General features: G+C 40.2%; 1 protein-coding gene across 1 annotated transcript in view; it reads left to right on the top strand.

The window, feature by feature from the left end:
• Positions 1-21,028, top strand: part of GMDS (GDP-mannose 4,6-dehydratase) — a 409,517-nt gene that overhangs the window by 336,460 nt on the left and 52,029 nt on the right. The window lies entirely within an intron of this gene.

The following is a 21,028-nucleotide window of genomic DNA, read 5'->3' as shown; positions in this document are numbered from 1 at the left end:
AAGAGCACCTTTGTGTTGTTGACAGAGATTGCAGGGTGGGAGTAGGGGGCTGCTGTTTAGAAGTGGGCATGGGTTCTACAACTGAAATTCAGTGGGGAATAGAGACTTTCATGTTTGTTTAAAAGGGCTGGACCTGTGTATCAGAATCAAATGCTAGGAAGTCATTAAGAGCTGTCTGTCATTCTGTGCTGTGGTAAGGTGTCAGGATGATAAGGAGGACAGAGACAAAAGGACTTGCGAAACAGGAAAAGGACACTTGACCCAACAAGTCTGTGCTTTGTGAGACCCACTTTCCTGCTTTGTCATACCTCTTACTAGCAAGTACATATTCACTCCTCAAAATTCATGATTAATATGTAGCTCTTTGGAAGTCCTCTTCATTGCTCAGATGTTTTCTGCTGAAACAGTGCTGCCCATGGTCCTCTTCCTCTCTGTCCCCATTGATCTCCCTCTGAGAACACAGTTTCTGGATTTTAAATTCATCTCATTACACTTACTGTTTTGGGACAGTGCATAAGAGCACATCCCTCAGGAATACTCAGCATTTCTAGTGGCTCCATACATGAGAATAGGGAGGAATTCAAATACAGAGTGGAATGTGGGCTTGAAACAGGGCTGTGTATAACAACAAGAGATGTCTGATGCTTATCTGAAATTACCTGGTTTCTCATAGGCTGTCTTCCCTTGAATGAGGGCTCCATCTCTATCTTCCAGTACCCTCATCTTGCCTTGCTTTTAGTGCAGTCCCGACTTGGTTCCTGTGGAACCTAGGAAAGCTGTGAATCTGCTCAAGCATGATCAAGGTAGAAGCACAAAGTGAAGTACCTTTGTCCTAAGGAGCATGCAGAGGAACTATGAGGGAACTCTTCTATGAAGAGATGTGATATCCTTTTTCTGCAATCAGTTTCCTTTTTGGATCATCTCAGGATGGATAACCAGAATCACTTTTTCCTTTTTTTTTTTTTTTAATTCTAATTTGATTTCTATTCTTTGTCAAAGGCAGGCAAACTACTGTTTGTTTCATTCAGGGGATCACATCTGTGCAATTCAAAATACTAGACCAAAACCCAATCCATCACAAGAAAGCAAGGAAGAGCAATGAAATAACTAAAATGGACTGACAGCAAGTGTCCCCTGCTGCCACTTGTACCAATACTGCTAAAGGCAAGAAAGCCTCACGTTGACATTTTGGGAGGAGGCTTAGCCAGTTCAGTTAACAGCAATTCTGCTGTTTAATCACAGCTGACACAGAAAATCTGATGCTCTGATTCTCATGTCGTATTTGGAAACATTTCTGTCTGTCTGTCTCTCTAAAATTTAACATGGTATTCTGGAAATTGAAAATAAACATAATTTAATCTTGTGTACAGTCAGTTCTGACAGTGCCAATACATTCATTTGAAAACACATTTGTTTTCTTCAGTTAGTGATCCTGGGGTCAAGGCCTCCCATTGAAAAGCTTAGCTGTACTGAAGAAGAAACCTTGAAATGTGAGACAGTCTTCTGGTCAAACTAAGTAGACCCTTTGAATGTCTTGGCTCTAAATCTCTTCACTCTGCTTTTGACTGCTGTGGGGCCCCTTGATATTTACTGACCTTGGGAATTGTTCCTGCTAATGCTTCTAATGCCTGTCTCTCTCCTTCCTTCCTTGTGTCTTGCCAAATGCAAACCTATCAGTATCACTTCTTTCAGCTTTTATCTAATTCCTATCAGTATATTTTCTGACCCTTTTTAAATGCTTTTGGAGGCTAACCTGCTGCAAGTATTGGGGAAAAAATTTGTTCCTTTTTTAAAATCAACAATTTTCACAGGAGCTTCATGGCAAGTTTGCTTTCTATACTGAACTTGATACACTACAAAAGGTGCTTTCACTTACTTTGCAAGCTTTTTAAGCACATGGCTAGAAAAGTCATGCTTTACACTCACCTTTTGCTCTAGGCATGTAAAGATCAGTTTCCAGTACAATTTACTAACCTGTTAAATGTAGGTACTTCAGAAATTATTTCACTAGTCTTTTCTGCTTACAATCAGAATGTTCATATTGCACACAGGCAATTTAGTGCATACTTGGACTTAAATAATCTACTTGGCATTCACAAAAATAATGTTAAAATAGTTTTAATTTTTTTTCAAAAGTTAAAACTGAAATTCAGTAAGCTGCTTGCTGAGCTGGAAACAAGCAGCCCTGCAGCACATAATGTTATAAGCATCAGGTCTCTCAGCCCCAGAAGCTGGGTAATTTTTACAGTTAGGGTCTGTCTTTAATTTTCTTATCTTTCAGCAGGACAATTACTATTAATTTGTATGCTTGAATTTCCCCCTAAGAATTGCATAATTGCTTCTAACTAAATTTTGCTCATTAAGGTGTTTGAATTAAAGTGTTTCTGTTATTTTTGCATGGCGGAAATTAAGCTAACAGTTTTATAGGAGCTTGCTTCATTTCATTGCATTTTCCTGCAACAGTGAAGATTAACTCCAGGTCTCACTGGTCCATCTTGTCATCACAGAACTTAGATGTATGTATCTCTCTGTTAGGAGTTTATGTCATTGTTTGGAAGGGGAAAATAAAAGAAGCATTTCAACCATGTGCAGATGTTGTTTTTTCTCCCAAACTAATATTCTGCATGTGTTACAGAGACTTCTTCCCCTTTTTTCCCACCTGCTTCTGCAGTTTTCCTACAGCTTGTCTGGTGTAGGAACTGCAGGTTGAATCCATGCATCACATTTGATGTTATGAGCTGGCATGGCTGTACTCTGAGGAGTACACTCTGAGGAGCACACATCATCAATGCAAATTTACTTCCTTTAAGCAAGCCTGGAAATTCTGTCACAATGTGATGCTTATATTTAAGTAGTCATCTGGCCTCTTATTTTTCTTCTTCAAAGGAAAAAGGGCTTGCTAACTTCTTCCTTTCACTATACGCCTTAAGCAATTTTTCTCCCAGTTCTTTCTAGCACTAATATAAATTATATATATATATATATATATATATATATATATATATGTGTGTGTGTGTGTGTGTGTGTGTGTGTGTGTGTGTATATATATATATATGTGTGTGTGTGTGTGTGTATGTGTATGTGTGTGTGTGTATATATATATATATATATATATACACACGTATATATGACTTTTCAAGTCCTATGTGTGTCACTTATTCTAAATTTTGCACTTTTGCTTGACTGTGTTTGGCCTCAGTTACCCTTTTTCCTCCTTGGAATTAAGCAGGACGGCTTTAAATTTCAGTCTCTTCAGATGTTTTTTAAAAATTCAGCTCTGTGTTTCCCATGTTTCATAGGATTCCAGTAAAAATTCCTTGGGGCATATCACATTCTCCCAAAGTCAGCTTTCTTAAAGTCAAAAACATTTCTGAACTCCTCTAAGTGCTTCTGCCCTGAAGAGCATTTAGAGTCTAATGAAACCATGATCACAAACCTCTAAATGCCCCACACTTCCACTTCAGTTTTCATACAAGCTTCATTTCCTACTCTTCAGTTCAGAGCTGCCTGTGACTGTAAGCTGTTCAGATATCTGCATGAGGAAACACATGCTTCCCCTCCTCAAGGATCTTTTTGCTCATCAATGTCAATATGTGGCCTTTATTAATACTCACGAAAATGAAATGGAAGCATTCAAGGAAGAATAATCTTCAGATTATTTTCCTGTCTATTTTCCTCTAGCAGTCAGGTAAAGAAGTTGTGAACTGTCATAAAACTGACAATCTTATCTGTTTTCTTTCCTCCTTGTTCTGAAAATGTATGTCAACATCTGAAAACTATTGCCTCTGCTGTCCTTAATTCTCCTCCAAGCTGACTGCTCTGTCTCAGCCAAAGTGTTTATATTGTTCCTTACTTTAATCTCAACATTATCTCTGAATTGTTTTGCCATCCTCTTCCTTTTATTTGTCCCTCCTGCTAATAAAACCTGCAGTAGATTGTTTGTTTGTTTTAGTTAAGACCTTACATATCAGGCATTTTAGAGGTATCTCTGAAAATATACATGTCAAATTAGCCAAGTAAAATAATGATTAGTAGTAACTTGTCTCTGTATCATCTAAAAGGCACTTAACATATTTTGAATATTTCTCAGCAAGCACGTGAGAAAGGGTTTGTAGAAAAATAGCATCACTGTGTTTCTGCCTCTGAAACGTGTATGGCAGAGCAGACTGCACACCTTGAGTGATACCATTAAGCAGCAGCAAAGCTGGGGGAGAGCCTGATGGCATTGTCGTTCCTAGGGGATGCCACCATCCTTGAACAGGTAGCTTTCTGCTTTTTTTATCTCATCCTGGTTTTGTTTGTTGTGGTTCTTCCTTAGAAGAAAGGAAGATCCTTATTGCTATCAAATTTTCTTCTCAATATGTCACCAAACTGGAGAACATTCATCAGGCTCCTGTCCAGTCTTGCTCCGTGTCTTGTTTAATCCTCTTAACAGACTCTTAGCAGGAGACCTAGCTTACCTCCTTTCTAGTAGGAGCAGATACCTAGTATGTGCCCCCCCCCAGCCCTCCCACACAGATTCTGACTTTTTGCTTCATAATTAGCTCATTACATCAGCATTAGACCAGCACATCCAGTAAAGGGATCCCTCTGGACACCACTGCTCATACACTGTGCTTTGCTCAGTTGCTTCTCTTTGCGTCATCCTGTTCCTCCTCTGCTGTGCCTTCAACAAAACATTTCCCTGGCAACTTCTACAGCTGGCTCTGTTGCCCTTCTTCTTTCGCCGCCTCTTTCTTTGCTGTCATTCCTGAGGGTTTGAAACCAGCCATGTGTCATCTGTGACCTTCACATCTTCATTGATCATCCTGAGTCTGCTTTCCCATCGCCTAATGCCACAGCTGTCTGACAGACTAGCCAGAAGAAGAGGGTGTCTTTACCTCCTGGGGTCTAGGTTGGAGTGCTTTTACACCATATGTTAATCTACAAGATGAGTAGTTCTCCTTTGGAAGTGTTCACACTGGCTGAAGAAATCTCTGACTGATTTTGGGCAATGCAATTTTCCATCCTGCGTGGGTAAAGAGATGCAACCCCATGGAAAAGCTGGTGTGTAAAGATAAAGCTGTCATCCAGGCAGAAGGGTTGGTGGTTTTGATTCATTGCTCATTTTTCTAAATGCTGTTGACACATAGCAATTAGTGGCAATCTTGGATGTGACGGATCTGGGCTCAACTCCTGAAAACAGATTTTTAAATTAAACTTAGGTGACTGGAGGATTAAGGCTGAGGTGAATGAGGATAGAAGGCTGTCTACCTCCTTAATTAGACCCTACCTGATTCAGCCAGGCATCCAAGCAAGTCCTTCTCTTCAAGGGCCTGAATAGTTAATAGGGACAGTTTCCATACTAGTAGCCAAGAGTGTGCTTACATGCATTGCTGCATCTTAATATGAAGGAGAGCAATTTATCTGTAATGGGAATTGAAAAGGCCAGCCCAAACATTGTCGGAGCTCAGGAGGTGCCTGCTGATTATCCTCGTTTTCCTGCCCCATTGTACAGTGCCTGGGAGCAGAGATGCTGAAATAGCTCAAGACACTTTCTTTAGTCAGGTTCTCTTAGGGTAGCTTCACAGGCAAGAAGGAATTATACCAAGTTCATGCAGTTTGTGGTTTTAATTAACTGCTCCAGCCCATAATTCTTCTCTGCCTTCCTAGCTCTGGGGGGTCTTACTGCCACCTCTTCACATATTCAAGTTTATTCATGCACAGAACGTCTCTTTTTATCTCACCTCTTATCCCCTTGCCTCCCCCTTCTCTTGGCCTGCCATTTGGCCTCCTCCTCCCCCTTGTTATCTTTCTCTGTTGTCTCACCCTCATTTGGGCCCTTGTTTTCTTGTCACTGCCTGTGCCTGTCCCATACAAACACTCCAGCAGATGTGGTGGGAAATGCAAAGCCTCTGAAGGGAAGTCACGAGGGTGGGAGAGAGCCTGGAACAGGCAAAAGCCACGACAGAAGTCCAGGCTCAGGCAGCACCAAGGCACACTTGTCACAACTGCTAAAATTGTTCCCTCCTGACAGCAGTCTCCACCACCTATAGCCTATTCCCCACTTTCTATGAGAGATCAGACATTCAAAAAGAGCCAAATTGTGGTTCAGACCACATTTTGGAGTTTCCAGTGAGAGTAGCAGAGTGGCTCAGCACAAATCTGTTCCCATCATGGTTTTCTGAAGACCTTGGTGTCAGAGGTGCTTGAGGTCACTTACACACCTGATTACTGTTCCGATTTAAAAGTGGGAGAGTGTCTGAAGATCTGTCTTGCTTTCAGATGCTGTTTATTTTATTTTACAATGGGTTTTTAAAAGTCAAGCAATATGTTAACAATACTGTTCTCAATTTTACTGCGTTTCTCACATCATTGTAACCTTTTCTTTTGAGTGTGCTGTGCCAACTCAACCCTTGCAAAAGTTTTAGAATGGCAGCAGAGAACAGTAAATGACATGATTTATATGAAAATAAAATGACTTTTGAATACAGAGGATATGAGACAGAGGTAAGGTTTCCTTCAGTAAATCTGGAATTAAGGGCCAGTCTCATGTCTAAGTTCTCCAGCCTTAGCCAGAGCTTGCTTGCCTTCAGCTGTTTGTACTTTATTTTATGAGTGAGTGGGTGTACAAAGGAAGATGACAGGCCCAGAGTGTTCATGTGTTTCATCGAGAAGCCATGAGATGGTTGAAGTGTTGGCAATAGAAGTTTCTGCTGGGTTTGGGTCAGCAAAGGCCTTGACATCAGCCTTGTTCAGCGTGGAGTCCTCTAGTCCAGGGTTTGCTGGGGAAATGGGTGTCTCCAGCCTGGGTATGCCAAGGCACCTCATGTTTTTCTTCTTGAAAGATAGTACTTTAAGGCACTGATTCTCAGAATCCTGTGCCACCACTTGCAAAATATTTATCATTGTCCTTTGGTGCTGCTGGAGATGCTATAAGAGTGAGTGCAGTTGTCCCTCTGAGGGACAGTCCAGAGCACTGTGAAAAGACCATTTGGACCAGCTTAGGAGAAATGCATAAAGGCATAGCAAGTTCGTAGGAATGAGCAGGGTGTGGGGGTTTGTCTCCAAAAGCTTTCATTTCATGATTTTTCAGGTGTTTCACAGTCCAAAAATGACAGTAGGCATCTATCAATTTTTTTAATTTATTTAGTTAGCTGAAGTTTATTCCCCTAGAAAATGTGGGATGTTTTAACTTCACCTCTGGGAGAAACAAAAAGTAAAAAATGTTCTGCTAACAAAAAAATTCAAAATTGTCCCTTCAGTTTTTCTAAGGAAAGCCTAATTTGGAGGGGAGGAAAGAACTTTTCTAGGGGAGTGAAGACTTTTTTTTTCATTTAGTCCTAGAGGTCTTCTGTATCCCAAAAAAGGTCAACAAGGAGTTTTGGTTCAGACTCATCCCTGTCCTTCACCATTTGCTATTTCTCTAAAAAGGGAAAATAATTGAAAGGAGGTGTAAGTTTGGAAGTGGTTGTTTAAGAAAATAAACCTTCACCTTTCCCCTCTCTCACTTTTTGAGTCATCATTTGTAAATTAACAACTTAATGAGGGAGGCATGGATAGGTGGGACCTTTGCTATTATTGCTACTCTGTGATGATGACGATGTTGAGGAGTGCTTGTTGAGTGATGTTGGGGATTAGCTTCTGTATCTTATTGTCTCATATTTGTATTCCAGAAAAAAAACTCACAGCAATGATTTGGATTGTATCAGAACTTAAAAACCTTTTACACTGTTAATTGTTTTTTAGTAGCCTTAATACTTCCCTTGTGTTCAAGAAGAACTTGTATGGTTGAATAGCAGGGGAAATTGAGCCTTGTAGATATAAACAACTTCTTAAAAATGATGGAGGGTGGGGGAGGAGAAGTGTTGTTGCTGAATAAAACCTGAGAAGAATTATCTCTGTGTCAAAAACATCTACAGTATTTGTCATGAATCAGGAAATGGCTCTTCATGCCCATCTTGGATGTTCCCCAAATTGTCTGATGTCCCAGCTGGATGGGTGAAAGAGAAGACAGTAATTATCTGCAGGGCAGGAGAGACTTAAACATTAAGAGCTTTATGCCTTGGATCAGCTGGAATTTTTGCTCATTCCTCACATATAGTCTCTGAGCTCACCAAAGCAGACAATATGAAAAATATTAACAGGATTCAAGAAGACATTAGTAATAGATTAAGAGTGCATGCCTCTCTTGTGAGACTTTTTCTTTCTTGATTTTTTTTCCTTTCAGTCAGAAAATTCTAAAGGTGAGTAGGTGAAGTCAATTTTAATAATTCACAGACGATAATACATCTATTTCATGTTTGACAGAGCTAGTGTTTAAACTATTAGCATTGTCTGGCATAACATGAAACAGAATCAGTCACTCATCCCTTTGAAACCTCTAACCTGGCCTCATTTGAATTTCTTCCTTCCAGCTTTGCCAGTACATTTTAATAGTCTTCGTAGAGCTCTCAGCTGCCTTGTGACTTCAGAATTTATCTACCAGGTTGTGGTTAGGAGTAGCGTAAGACAGCACCATCCCTCATCACATTTTCTGTGTGCAATGACACAGAAACCTCAGTGCAACAGATAGCCATTGAAATTCGAAACAGACCACTCAACTGCTGCACAGAAATGGGTTCTTAAATCAGATTTCCTTTTTCGAACACTGTTCTGTAATTTTTGAAACCACTCTTTTGAAACTGGTACTACTTTGCATCATGCTTTGTATTGATTACTGTAAGGGGAACAGTGGAATAACAATAATGAAAACAAAAAAATATGGTTAAAAACCTGCCTGTTTTGTTGTTTTTTGTTTTTTTTTTTTTTTTTGTTGGTTGGTTTTTTTTTTTTGTTTGTTTGGTTGGTTTGTTTCTTGGGGGTTTTTTTGTTTGTTTGTTTTGGTTTTGTTGTTTGGGGTTTTTTTTTTGTACAGTGGTCTGTGACAAGTTCATGTTTATAATTACCTACATATCTTACCGAGTTAGTGGTTGCAGAACTTAGTTTTAAAAATTTCTAGATTGGGTAACTAGGAGTGGAATTGCTTTTGTTGTTGCTTTTAATTCTGTTTGACTGATAAAATACTATGCTTCTACCTTCTGATTTTGGAAGTAAAATCATATATTGAAGCTTCTTAAAATAACAAAAACTTCTGACTAAAGTAATTGGCTGCCACTGTAGTTTTTCCTCAGATAACAGTTGTAAATTTCCAAACCTCTAATCTTTGGCAGCATTTTCCTCTTGATCCAAGTTTCTGTTTCCATGTGTTGGTGGAGATTAAAAAGTGTGTTATGAAGGTGAAATTGGAAACAGAGGAAATGTGAAGTTTTAGGAAAAGCTCAGGTAAGGCCAAGTTTGCTCTGTCCACTGTTTTTATAGCTATGAAACAAAGCATATTGGGGCCTCTTCTTATACTGCAGTATCACCACTGATCACACATTGTGACATTTGCTCCTCTCTCAAAACAATTCTTCTGTAGTGCTAATCCTATAAAATTACCACAGTCTTTTATCCTGCATATGTTGGCTGAAAGGGTCTGCAGAGGAGTATCCAAGGTGTGTGTTTACGTGTGCTATTCCTGACCTTCCTTTCTCTGTCTCCTCCTCAGGGTGCTTATTGGTATTATCTTTGTATTTTGCATATTTGTTAGATGCCTTCTGGATGGCTTCTGGGCTTAAAATAAAGGCCAAAATTAATCTTGACTGATGAAGTGAATCCCAAGAGTGAGATAGCTCAGGTATTATAAACGAAAAGTTGTCATGAGTAGAATATGACGTGCCCTATAGATAAGCCACCCACCTCTATAATAATTCAATACCTGTGTTGCATAAATAAATACAAGGGTAAGGGGGACACAAGAGTGAAAACAAAAGGACAGGAAGGTGTGTTATTCACCACAACAGAGATCCACAGCAGTGAAGCCTTATGAGCTCTGGAAGAACAGACTCCGGTAGGTGGAGATGGATGACAGGCCATTTGTGTGCTGGAAAGCTCATGAGAAGTATTCTTATTTTTGCCTTCTAGTATTAGCAACTACAATTAATTCTGCTTTGGTTTAACTGCTGAATGGAATTAAAGAAAAAAATTATTTACTTCATTAATGTCTCAAATATGGCTTTGAGAAGAATTTCCTTCTTCTAAGTAATGCCTGGTATCTTTGATGCATTTGATAACATAGCTCGCTCTGACTGAGAATACCATGGATGCAAACATCTACATCCAGCAGCCATGTCAGCTGGGATATACTTCCAGAGAAAGCAGGATTTGGGGCTGTGCTTGTTGGGTGAAAAACTTCTGGGGAAAACCCTTCATATGTGCAGGTACACAGCTCGTGTACTTGCTGTGGGTTTTGTAAGGATCAGCATTCCATACCAGAGATCATCAAATGGCCACTTTGTACATTGGCATGCAGACAACTTACAACTTACCAGGACTTGGAGCTGGGAGGGACTGTTCAGAAATGTGACAAAGCAGTTGGAGTCGTTGTTGCTTTTGGCTGGGACTACCAAGTATTGTCCTATTTATCACAGAAAGAAGAAAGGGCCTGCTGAAGTGGTCAGAGGAATGTAATCAATAACTCTTTTTCCATATACCAACCAAAGGATGCCAATGGCAGCTAGAGACAGAAAGAACTAACACATTAGATGTGAATTCCTCCTTGGTTTTTATACCAATTTTTCCCTTGTTGCTGACTACGTTTTTTCCTGTAAAGCCTGCAGAATCTGGGTTGTCCCTCAATGTCTTTTTTAACTGCCAAGAGCTCAGAGAGACGCTGTTTGCAGAGCAAAACCTCAAAACCTCTAGAGTGTCCTCAAATACTGGGTAATACAAAGACTTTCTCAAGGTTCCTGTGTAACCTGTCAAAGACAGCTCAGGAGATTGGCATGCTCCAGTAGAGGTATCACACCTGTGTGTCAATTCCAAAAGCCATAAGGAAATTCTTAAGGTACAGAAATGAACTTTATATCAAGTTCCTCTACAGGAAAATGTTCACTTTGGATCAAGGTTCAAAGTGAATGAATAGCCAGTTAGAAATTTTTTTATTTCCCTTTTATTCATTGTTATCAACTCACCATATTTTTATCTTCTCATAAAAAGTACCATCTAACCAATTACAGTGATCTATCTACAGTGTAGATCTATAGATCTACAGTGATCTATTACAGTGATCTAGAAATGCGCCTTGAAGAACAGCATTCTGTTGATGTAAATTATTTTAATTTGGACTTTGGCTATTAGAGAAATTCCTGAATAGTAAGGAAAGGGAGAGTTAGACATTTCTGTAAGAATACCTATTTAAACTGTAATGCTCATGGGAAGAGATGACTTGACAATGCGATGGTGGAGATAAGCAGACTCATTTCTGTAAAAAGGGTGTTGACAAGCAGTGATTTTTGGGAAACCTCCAGACAGAGTCCAGTATACTCAGACTCTGACTTTAGGGATTTAGACAATATGAAAATTATTATTAAAAAAAAAAAAATAACCAAAACAAAAGCAACTCAAGCATTTACATCAGCTGTGCCTGCAGCTTTTTGTTTTTTTTCACATACTTTTGTTTTATTAAACATTTCCAGAAACATTGTACAGTTAAGCCTAGCACTGTGGAAAGGACTAATATCCTTTTCTGATAAACTCTTCCTATGTTGCTGTTGTGTCAAATCAAGTATATGTCAGCTTCACATTTAGGCTTCTTCAAAAGAATAGAATATGTAGGGTCTTCAGCCTGACAGACCTCACGTGGACCTAAACTGAAATAATCCCACTGAGTATCATGTTGTTGAGTATGAAGTGGCCTTGAATATTCTCATGGCCTTAGGCATAGATACAGAGATGGCTTCCTCCAAAACCAAGTTCCAGGCAGGCTGACAAAATAATTTCCTCATGTCCCATACTGTGTTTTACTTTGGTTGGTTCGCATAGCCCAAATTAATTTTTATTTTGCCTAAAAAGGTGTTTTGTGGAGAGGCAGCTTACAAGCATCCTGTTTTGTTGCTTCTGGTTTTCCTCCTCTGCAAAACACCCCACTGACTGCTGCTGCAAAGAAAGATTCCTCTTTCTGTACCCTCAGATCCCTCTTGAAAACTCTCATGTTGCCTTCAAAAATCACTGTGTGCCAGCGATGTGCTGTGACTTTTGAGCACCTTGATGACCACTGTTTTTTGTTGTTGTCTTCTCACTTATATGTGCTCCATTTCCTGTACTGTGGGCATGGGAATGCAACTTGACCTAGTGATTCAGGCTGAGCAAGGGAGAAAAATCTAGTCACAACAGTGTGAAATGCTTCAGTGCAGCAGAAACAGGGTAAATATCTCATATAAAAGCCTGTTTGTCATGGTAGCAGTATGACTTCATTTTGTTAGCTGGTTCAGTATGTGCAGCATGGCCTTGGATTATGAACATTTTATGCAGGCAAACCAACATTTTGTTTCTGATTTGAAGCACAGCCAGAGCAGGAAGATCCTGGGTGATGGCAGAGGTTTTCAGACACAGGCTGTAATAACCACCATTTCTTTGTAAAGATTTTAGAGAAACATGTGTGGTAAACTATTTATTACATCTGTTAAGATTCTGCCCCATAAATGCTGACTTTCACCTGCATGCAAAAGCTGAAGAAAGCATGCCAAGCCTAAATTGGTGTCTGGATAACAAGACAGCTTTTCAGTGCCCTGAGACCCAAGGAGCTCGTCCTCTTGCTGGAAATTCTTTGGATACCATCTTTAAATGTTTTACAGTATTTTTATTAGTACTTTCCACTCTTTGGTGGATCAATGGAAGTCTGTTCTAAAATTTTAGGCACTTCTTTCTTTGCAGTAGCGTTTCAAATTAATGGTCTGCAACTGTAAACTTACATATTTGTACTGACACATTTTTTAAATATAAAGCTCTCATGTTCCTGCAGTAAAGGAAGATCCAAAGAAAATGAGAATATCTGGCACTCCAGTCTCCACTATCAGCTCATTAGCCAATTCTGCAAATTTATTCTTCATGTGGAAAAAATGTTGTGACGTAGTGGCTTGTTGGCTGTATCATACAAGTATTACACTGGTAACTCTGTTACTATAAATTTCAAACCAGTGCATATTTTCAGCTGTTGCAAGGTATCTTCATGAATAGTCCTGGTGGCGTACTTTAGTAACATATATTTTAGATTCAAAACGCTGGAAATGCTGTAGGCAGTTAATGTGATTTCATCCAGCCCTTATATGGATTGTTTAGTACCTGGCTTTTTCCTCTTTCAGAAATATGCAGTTAGAATCATAGAATAGAATCATTGAGTATCCTGAGTTGGGCGGGACCCACAAGGATCATCAAAGTCCAACTCTCAGCCCTGCACAGGACACCCCAAGAGTCACACCATGTGCCTGAGGGCATTTTCCAAACACTTCTTGAACTCTGTCAGGCTCGGTGCTGTGACCCTGGGGAGCCTGTTCTGGTGCCCAGCCATCCTCTGAGCAAAGAACCTTTTCCTCATACCCAACCTAAACCTCCCCCAGTTCAGGTTCAGGTCATTCCCTTGGGTCCTGCCGCTGGTTGCAAGAATGAAGAGATCAGTGCCTGCCCCTCCTCTTCCCCTCAGGAGGAAGTTGTGGCTGCAATGAGGTCTCCCCTCAGTCTCCTCTTCTCCAGGCTGAGCAGACCACTTGATCTCAGCTGCTCCTCACATACGGCTTCCCCTCCAGACCCTTCACCATCCTCATGGCCCTCCTTAGGAGGCTCTAACAGCTTTGTATCCTTCTTATATTGTGGCACCCAAATCTGCCCCCAGCACTGGAGGTGAGGCTGCCCCAGCTCAGAGCAGAGCAGGACAATCCCCTCCCTTGCCCGCTGGCCGTGCTGTGCCTGATGCCCCCAGGACAGGGCTGCCCCTCCTGGCTGCCAGGGCACTGCTGGCTCATGTTCAGCTTGCCACTGACCAGGACACCCAGGTCCCTTTCCATGGTGCTACTCTCCAGACTCTGGTTCCCCAGTTTGTACATCAAGTACCTAATAGACCCAAATACACCTACCTTGTTGTTTTCTACTAAAAAATGCAAATTTATATTAAGGATCAGTTTGTCATTGATTTGCTGTGGCCCTTGGGGAGTTTTATATGATTTCTGATGCTACAGACTCAGAAAGTTTTGTTCAGGGAGCTGGGAACTCATTTTCATTTAAACTGTGACATTCCCATATTTCTCCAAGTAAATGGGCTTTACAGAGGAAGTTTATTATTACCAAACTACTTGAGTGAAGGCTTAGGCATCAGGTTATTTCTGCTAATGGCAATGTCATGTGGAGACTGTACAGTATTTTTGCAGGGCTGAGGCTTGTCTCCTATCCTGTTTCTTTTCTGTATGTGCTGGTGCACTGGATGACTTACACCCTCTGTTGAGATACACTGTCTTCATACCTTATTATTCTCCCCAGCCTTACACTTCATTCTCTGCATTTTGGTTATCTAATCATCCATTTCCCGATAACATCATTAGTCATTGGACTATTTTCCTTCCTCTTTCCCCTCAATTGTCTGTTATCACTCCTTTTTAAATGTATTTAGACATTGCATTTTTACTGTTACATCTCTTCAGAGCTAAATTACTTCTGTTTTACTTAATGGGTTATTTTTTTTTCTCAAAAGAAATATGAGACTCTTGCCCCAGAACACTAACTCCCCACTTCTGTTAATCCTCAGCACCTACACTGCTGTCTGTTTTTGCTGCCCAGCTAGCTGAATGTGCAAGTGTCTTCTCAATCTTTTTGCACAACCAGAACTTCAGGTTTTATTCTAGGAGACGCCTTTTAAAAACATCTCCAAGAATCCAAGAGCAAAAACAAAAAAAGCACATGCCTGGAAATATTCTACTGGTGAAAAGAAGGAAAAGAACTCAGCTTCTTGGTGTAGGTTGTTGTCAGGAGTGGGGTTTTTTTCCCCAGATATTGGTAAGTAAGTGAAACAGAACTTGATTTGGTGTTCATTCTTGATGAAATGCATGTGTTGTGCACATACATGTGCTTTCTCTCTCTTTCTTCTCTGTTTAAATCCCATTTAAACAGTGCTCAGTGACTGCTGGGAGTTGTAATCCATGTGCAACTCTGTCATGAGGCAAAGACCAGCTGGAGGGACGGCTCTACAGTCTGCAACCAGTTGAGTTGCTGAGGAGTCATAAAAGAGGGGAAAAGAGGTTCATGAGAACTCAAACAGTGCCTTTTGGAAAGTGTTTCTTACACTCTCTTAGAAGCTACAAAGTCTGTATCTTGTACAGTTTCTTGTGCTTAGCCAGGGACAAGATTACAAAACAGAAAATGACAGAACTTCACAGCCAAATTGGTACTTTCTCAGATTTGTTTGACAAGATATTTCACACAGCTTCAGAGTAGACCGAAAGCACCTATGAAAAACTGCTGTTTACTACACAGAAAGAAAAGCAATTTTTTTTTTCTTTTTATTGAAGGAAACATTTTTTCCCCTGACAGAATTACGAACAGTTGTGAATATTTCTATTTGGTCCTTTACTCCTGATAGATGTTTTCATTAGCCATCTCTAAAGTCCCAGTTTGGGTGTATTTGTAGAAGGTTATCTGAAGAAACACAGATGTTTGGAAGTTTACCATTCTTTTAATTAAATAATGTGTTAGGGTATATTTATAGCTTTGCTGATTCAGAGCCATAGGTTAACAACTCTTGTACTCCAATCCTATTGAGTAATTGCCCAGAGCAGTATCCTAACACTTCTGTAAAATAAAGCACTAGGGACTGTTAGTGTAGAAAACTGTGGAATTTTATAAGGGATTTTGACCAGGGAGCACTATTAAAAATAAATACCTCTATTTATGGGTATTGGCTAATGAGTGGAACATTAGAAAAAGATGATAAGTAGTGATGGCTTCAGCAATAAAATTACAAATGACAACAGATATTCATGAGTGGTGAAGATATCATAATTGCTATTACTGAGCTTCCTGCCTGCTGTCCTTAGTGTTATGCTCAAAAATAGCAAAGTAATTTATACCTGTGAGGAGAAGAGCAGATCTTGAGAATGTTTGATGATAGCATTATTATTTAGAACAATTATGGCTACAAGGATATTTGAACTTGAGGATCTTCAAATTAAGTACATCCCACCCTTCCTGCTTGTAATTGTCAGCCAAGGCAGCAGAGGTTACTGAAGTGAGAACCTTAGGATCTGTTGTTAGTGGAGAATGGGAAGGTAGCCTTACAAACAGTATACATCCTCTTACAAAAATATGATGAATTGAAGTGGCTGTAAGTTGTGGGCTGTGAAGCAGATCTCTTACCACTTGACATACACTATAAATGGAGCCATTCATTCTTCAGGTCAAATTGATTTAAGTGTACTGGGGTGCTGGAGCCTGTTGTAGAGCCTCTTGCAGCATACAGTGGTCAGAGAGGTAAAGTGTGGAAATTATCAGTCTGGTGGAGGCTGAAATCCCGACCACAGCTTACAGTGCACTCCAGGTTTCATTTGCATGGTGTGTTTCCACAAAAGGGATCCTTCTTCCTGGAGAGTGGATGCATTCAATAAAATGCTTTATGCCCCTCAGTGACAGTTTTTGATGGGATGACTGCAAGGAGAGGGAATGGTAATTCTACCCTAAGTCTGGGCAGCATGAGAATGGGAATTGCAGTACAATTTTTTTTTTTTTGTTTTGTTTTTTTTTTTTTTGTTTTGGTAATTTAAAGAAACACACGTGCATATGTACACAAACACTCTGTCCTGTCCTGTCAGTTTGGAAACCTTTGCCTCCTTCTCTGCTTTTTCTCTGATGAAATGCTGCAATTAGAAGGCCTCATGCTGCAGCTCCATTGCCACTGAGATGCTTGCACTTACTTGCTGTAATCGTGAAGAAAGTCAGCTTTGAAGGAAAAAAGCCAGTGATACCATGCTTAATTCACTCCCAAACTCAGTCCCACATTAAGAGATTACAGTAATCACACTACTATTAGATAGAGGGACACTGTAGGCAGTTCCCTGGGATCTTGAGTCCTGTTTCAGGGTAGAATTTGTAAGTGAGGCATCCCCTCCAGGGTTACTCACAGAGGAAGGAAGGGATTGCCGGTGTCTTGGCCCGTAGGCTTGAAATTCTTGCCAGCAAAGCTGGAGCTCTATGAAAAGGTCTGCAGTTCAGCAGCATTGTGGTATAAATACACCTCTGCAGCCAGGAGCAGTGGAAAGACAGAGACATCAAGGGAAGGCTTGCTTTAGCTGTAACTGTTCATCTTTTGGAAAACAAGTATTTCGTTTCACCAGTCATACCCAGTTCAAAGGTTCTTAATATAAGCATCTCAGAAGTGACCTCAGTTCTCCAAATCAGCTAACACTGACTGACAGGCATTGTTGACGTGATAAAGAAAAGTAGTATACTTACTGTAAGTAACCTTGCCCAAGCATAATTGTCTTCAATAATGGCTGAGGTGGCAACTAAGTGGTGTTTTCTGTTGATTTCTATGTTCAGTTTCCTTCAGATAAAATGGTGGTCTTTTATTTGGAAGCACTATGAGCTGAGAATAACAAATTTTACTTAGCTAGCACAAAATCGTGCAAATACAAAATTTTGCATGTATTCAGTGGCAGTTCTGACCACAGGCTGGAGAACATGTAGCACCTGTGCAGACAAGCAGAAGAGCCATTGTACACCTTAAGATTAAATTGAAGACTTTTAGTGTCCAAGTTGCTTGCATTTTGAGGTTAAAGGATTAATAGTTCTCCAAAATAAAAGTTTCAAAATAAAAGTTTTTCTTTGGAAAAACAAAACTATAATCATTGCTTCAGCAAGATTTTCAACTTGAGAAGCTTTTTGTGACTTTAAATTCCCTCTGTGTTTTCAGTCACAGTTCTTGATCTAGGATTGGTGTAATATAACACGCATTATTCTTGGCTTCCTAATGAGTTTTTATTAAGTTACTGTGCTCTTTGCAGTCTTGGAAACTTTTTAATTCTCACTTTACACTTCAAAGTTCACAGCTATCTACGCGTGCGATGCAAACACTGGCTGTAAAATGAGCAAGTGAAACACCTCCCTGCAATTAAGAAAGGAGGTGGTTTCCTCAGTGGAAATAATCTGCATTGGCCATAGCAAGAGGTACAACTCAGCATCTCATTTAACACTTCAGATTGTCTTTGCATATGTGGGCTAGAGTCCAACAGTTTTAGGAAATCCTTGGTGGATATTAATCTGGAACACAAATAGCAGAAGTCCTACTTCAACACAATTGATAGCCTCTACTTACTAGCGGTCTTTGGGCTCGATTATCGTGGAGATGCAATTAACTGTCTTTCACGGAGAGGGTGGGTCCTTCCAGATCTAGGAGGAGAGGTCACAGATGGGGCGGTGTGGTTATGTGGTTAAGGGTAATTTGGCTTGCTCAGAAAAAGGTCCAGACTCTGGGCACTCAGGCTGAACACATGCAAAGCCAGACAGCAAGAAATGCCATGTACCACCAGCCCACCACATCTGCCACTAGGCGTGACCCATCCAGACTGCAAATTCAGGCTTTATTTTTTTTTTGCTTTTTTCCTGTGTTTTCTGTCAAGCAAGTAACTTTGACTTGCATCTCTGACTCGCCCTGAGGAAAGGGACACAATCAAGTGGGCAGTTTTAGTCTTGTTGACTCTGTGGAAAGGAAATAGATTATAATCTTTCCTGCAGGTATTTGTTGTGCTGAATTCCCTCAATGAGCTCACAAGTATTTTATTATGCGTTTCATAGGGCTCCTCAAGCTATAAGCTGCAAAGTGGGAGGGAGTTTAATTATCAAAGTTGTGATTAGTGTCATGTCCAAAATGTGAAATCGTTGAATTAATAACTTGTTTACATGTCTGAGACAAAGCAAATAGAGACAGTCACTTCTTGTTGAGAAAACATGCTTTCTTGGCAGAGCTTAACATGGATGTTTCCAGCAGAATCTTCTCTCTTTTGAATCTGTCTAGTGTAGGAAGAGAAGTGTTAGCTTCCCAGTTCAGTTTGAGATTTGACAATGCCCAAGGGAAGGGATGCGTCAGTTTTAAGGAATCCCCCACGCCCCACAAAACTTGGAAATTTTACATTTATAACATCATGTCTGCCTTGAGGAGGCAAAATGTTGTTATCAGTATTAACCTTTAGCTAGTTCTTTGTATTATTTTCAGATGGGCTAATTAACTCAAAAGCCAGCCTGGCTACCACTCTGCATCAATTTTCAGCATTCTATGAACATCAGCATTTAAGTATCTCCTTATGCATAAAAAAGCAAGGTACAATCGAGGTTTGAAGAGGTCTGAGGGTCTTTAACTGGTATTAATGGCTATACCTTCTTTGATTTGTTTTTTCTACGCAGGCACAAGGATTTGGGACAGTTTTGTTGACACAGCCCATTCAGAGCTTCTCTTCCTAGAAAATATCCACAAACTGAGCGAGCTTTGTGAGCCTTGTCTTTAAACACTTTATGCCTTCTCCCAGTTGCACAAATGTCACTTGGTCATATTGGATGTTCTGTCCTTGCAATTTCAGACATCAGTTTCTTCCACATTTATCACTATTTTTTTTCACTTCTTGTATGATGTAGGAAAATCAAGCTAGTGTATTTGGGATCCAGAGTAGCCATGGGATGACAGAGATTGCCACAGCTACAGTTGCAGGCATTTTCTTTTCATACTTTCTGAAATGGATTCTGAAGTGAGAGCTCAGTCTGTCCCCCTGTTATTCTGTGTGTTGTGTTGCATCCACCTTGTCCTTCAGGTCCTGTGAGTGCTTGTCTTGAAGTCCTGGCCTGCAGATGCGCGTGCTGAGCTGCACCCTTCCACTGCACATTTTCATGTCTCCCTGCTGCAAAGCAGTGACACAAAATCACAGGCAGGACTCAGATGGAGTCTTCATGAAATTGCAGTGCTCCTATTCTGCGAGGGCAATACTTTTCCAATGCTGGATTTAGCACCAAGTAGAACTGGATTAGTGGGGAAAAAATTGAATAGTTTTACCTCCTCTTTTCTTCTTCAAAATCCACGGCGTTCTGAGTGGTACAAGCATTGTAGACTTGCAGAAGTTTAAAGTAATTTTGAAAGCAAGGAGGAGAGCAGTATAGCTGTTACTTCATTTTGGAAGAGCATGTTCTCAGCATTTCTAGATGTAGAAAATTCCTTGAAAAATCCCAGCAGATTAATATTTTCCTGTCTGGTGGATCTGGCATAGAAACTAAGGTCTGGGAATTAGGATCAGTTTTAAAATTTTACAGATCATGAGAAATCAAACCAGAGGAATGTCACTAATTCATTTCATGAGGTGTTCATCTCTGCATTGCCAGGAGAATAGCTGCTATATTTAACTGAGCAACAGCTCTTCAGCCAAAAACAGTGGATAGTCCCAACTCATTAGTTAGCTAAGCTTCATTTCTCCCTCCCACTCCTGTCTATCATATCTCTGGTGGCATAAAGCCCATTGTAAAATTGTAAGTTGCCTTTCATATGGCTAGGCTGCACTGAAGGAGTAGCATTAAATGTTTTTCACACATTTTTCTTTTGTCACTAAGATGTATTTAAAGGATAGATAACTTCTATCCCTGCTGGCCCCTGCTGCTAAAATCCAATTTCTCTAAATGTGCTAATAGGCTCAGATTTCCAGTTTACAGAATGCATTTTCAGCCTGAAGTGCTGTTCAAGAAGCAACACAAATTTAAAGAATGAAAATTAAGGCTGTGCTTTAATGGAACTGCAGTGTGCTGTTAAATTCAGATCTGACTGCATCAGGGGACTCTAACTGTGAGGGCTGGCTGTGTTTAACACCACCAGCATTCAGAAGGTGCAACCAAACATATTTGCTTCTGGGTGCCATGCTTGCCATTCAGTTTCCATGTATGTAAGTCATTCATCTCTCCCACATCTCTGCTGTGATTTTCAATGCAATGTGGACTTTCCTTGGCAGCTTCACTTTATCACTTGAAGTACCAGAATCTTAAAGAAACCCTGTGAAAATCAGTGTAAAAGATGACTTCCTAAACTAACTTGGCAGTACTTGTGTACTTGAGCAGCCTTGCTGAACTCAAATCAGGTTGTGGACATCCATAAGGATGGAAGAGCTGTGGGGCTTGTAAA

Source organism: Onychostruthus taczanowskii, unplaced genomic scaffold, assembly GCF_017590055.1.
Source record: "Onychostruthus taczanowskii isolate IOZ18803 unplaced genomic scaffold, ASM1759005v1 scaffold40, whole genome shotgun sequence".
NCBI classification, from domain to species: Eukaryota; Metazoa; Chordata; class Aves; order Passeriformes; family Passeridae; genus Onychostruthus; species Onychostruthus taczanowskii.
Note: the sequence above shows the minus strand (reverse complement) of the source record. Positions and strands in the feature narration are given on the sequence as shown.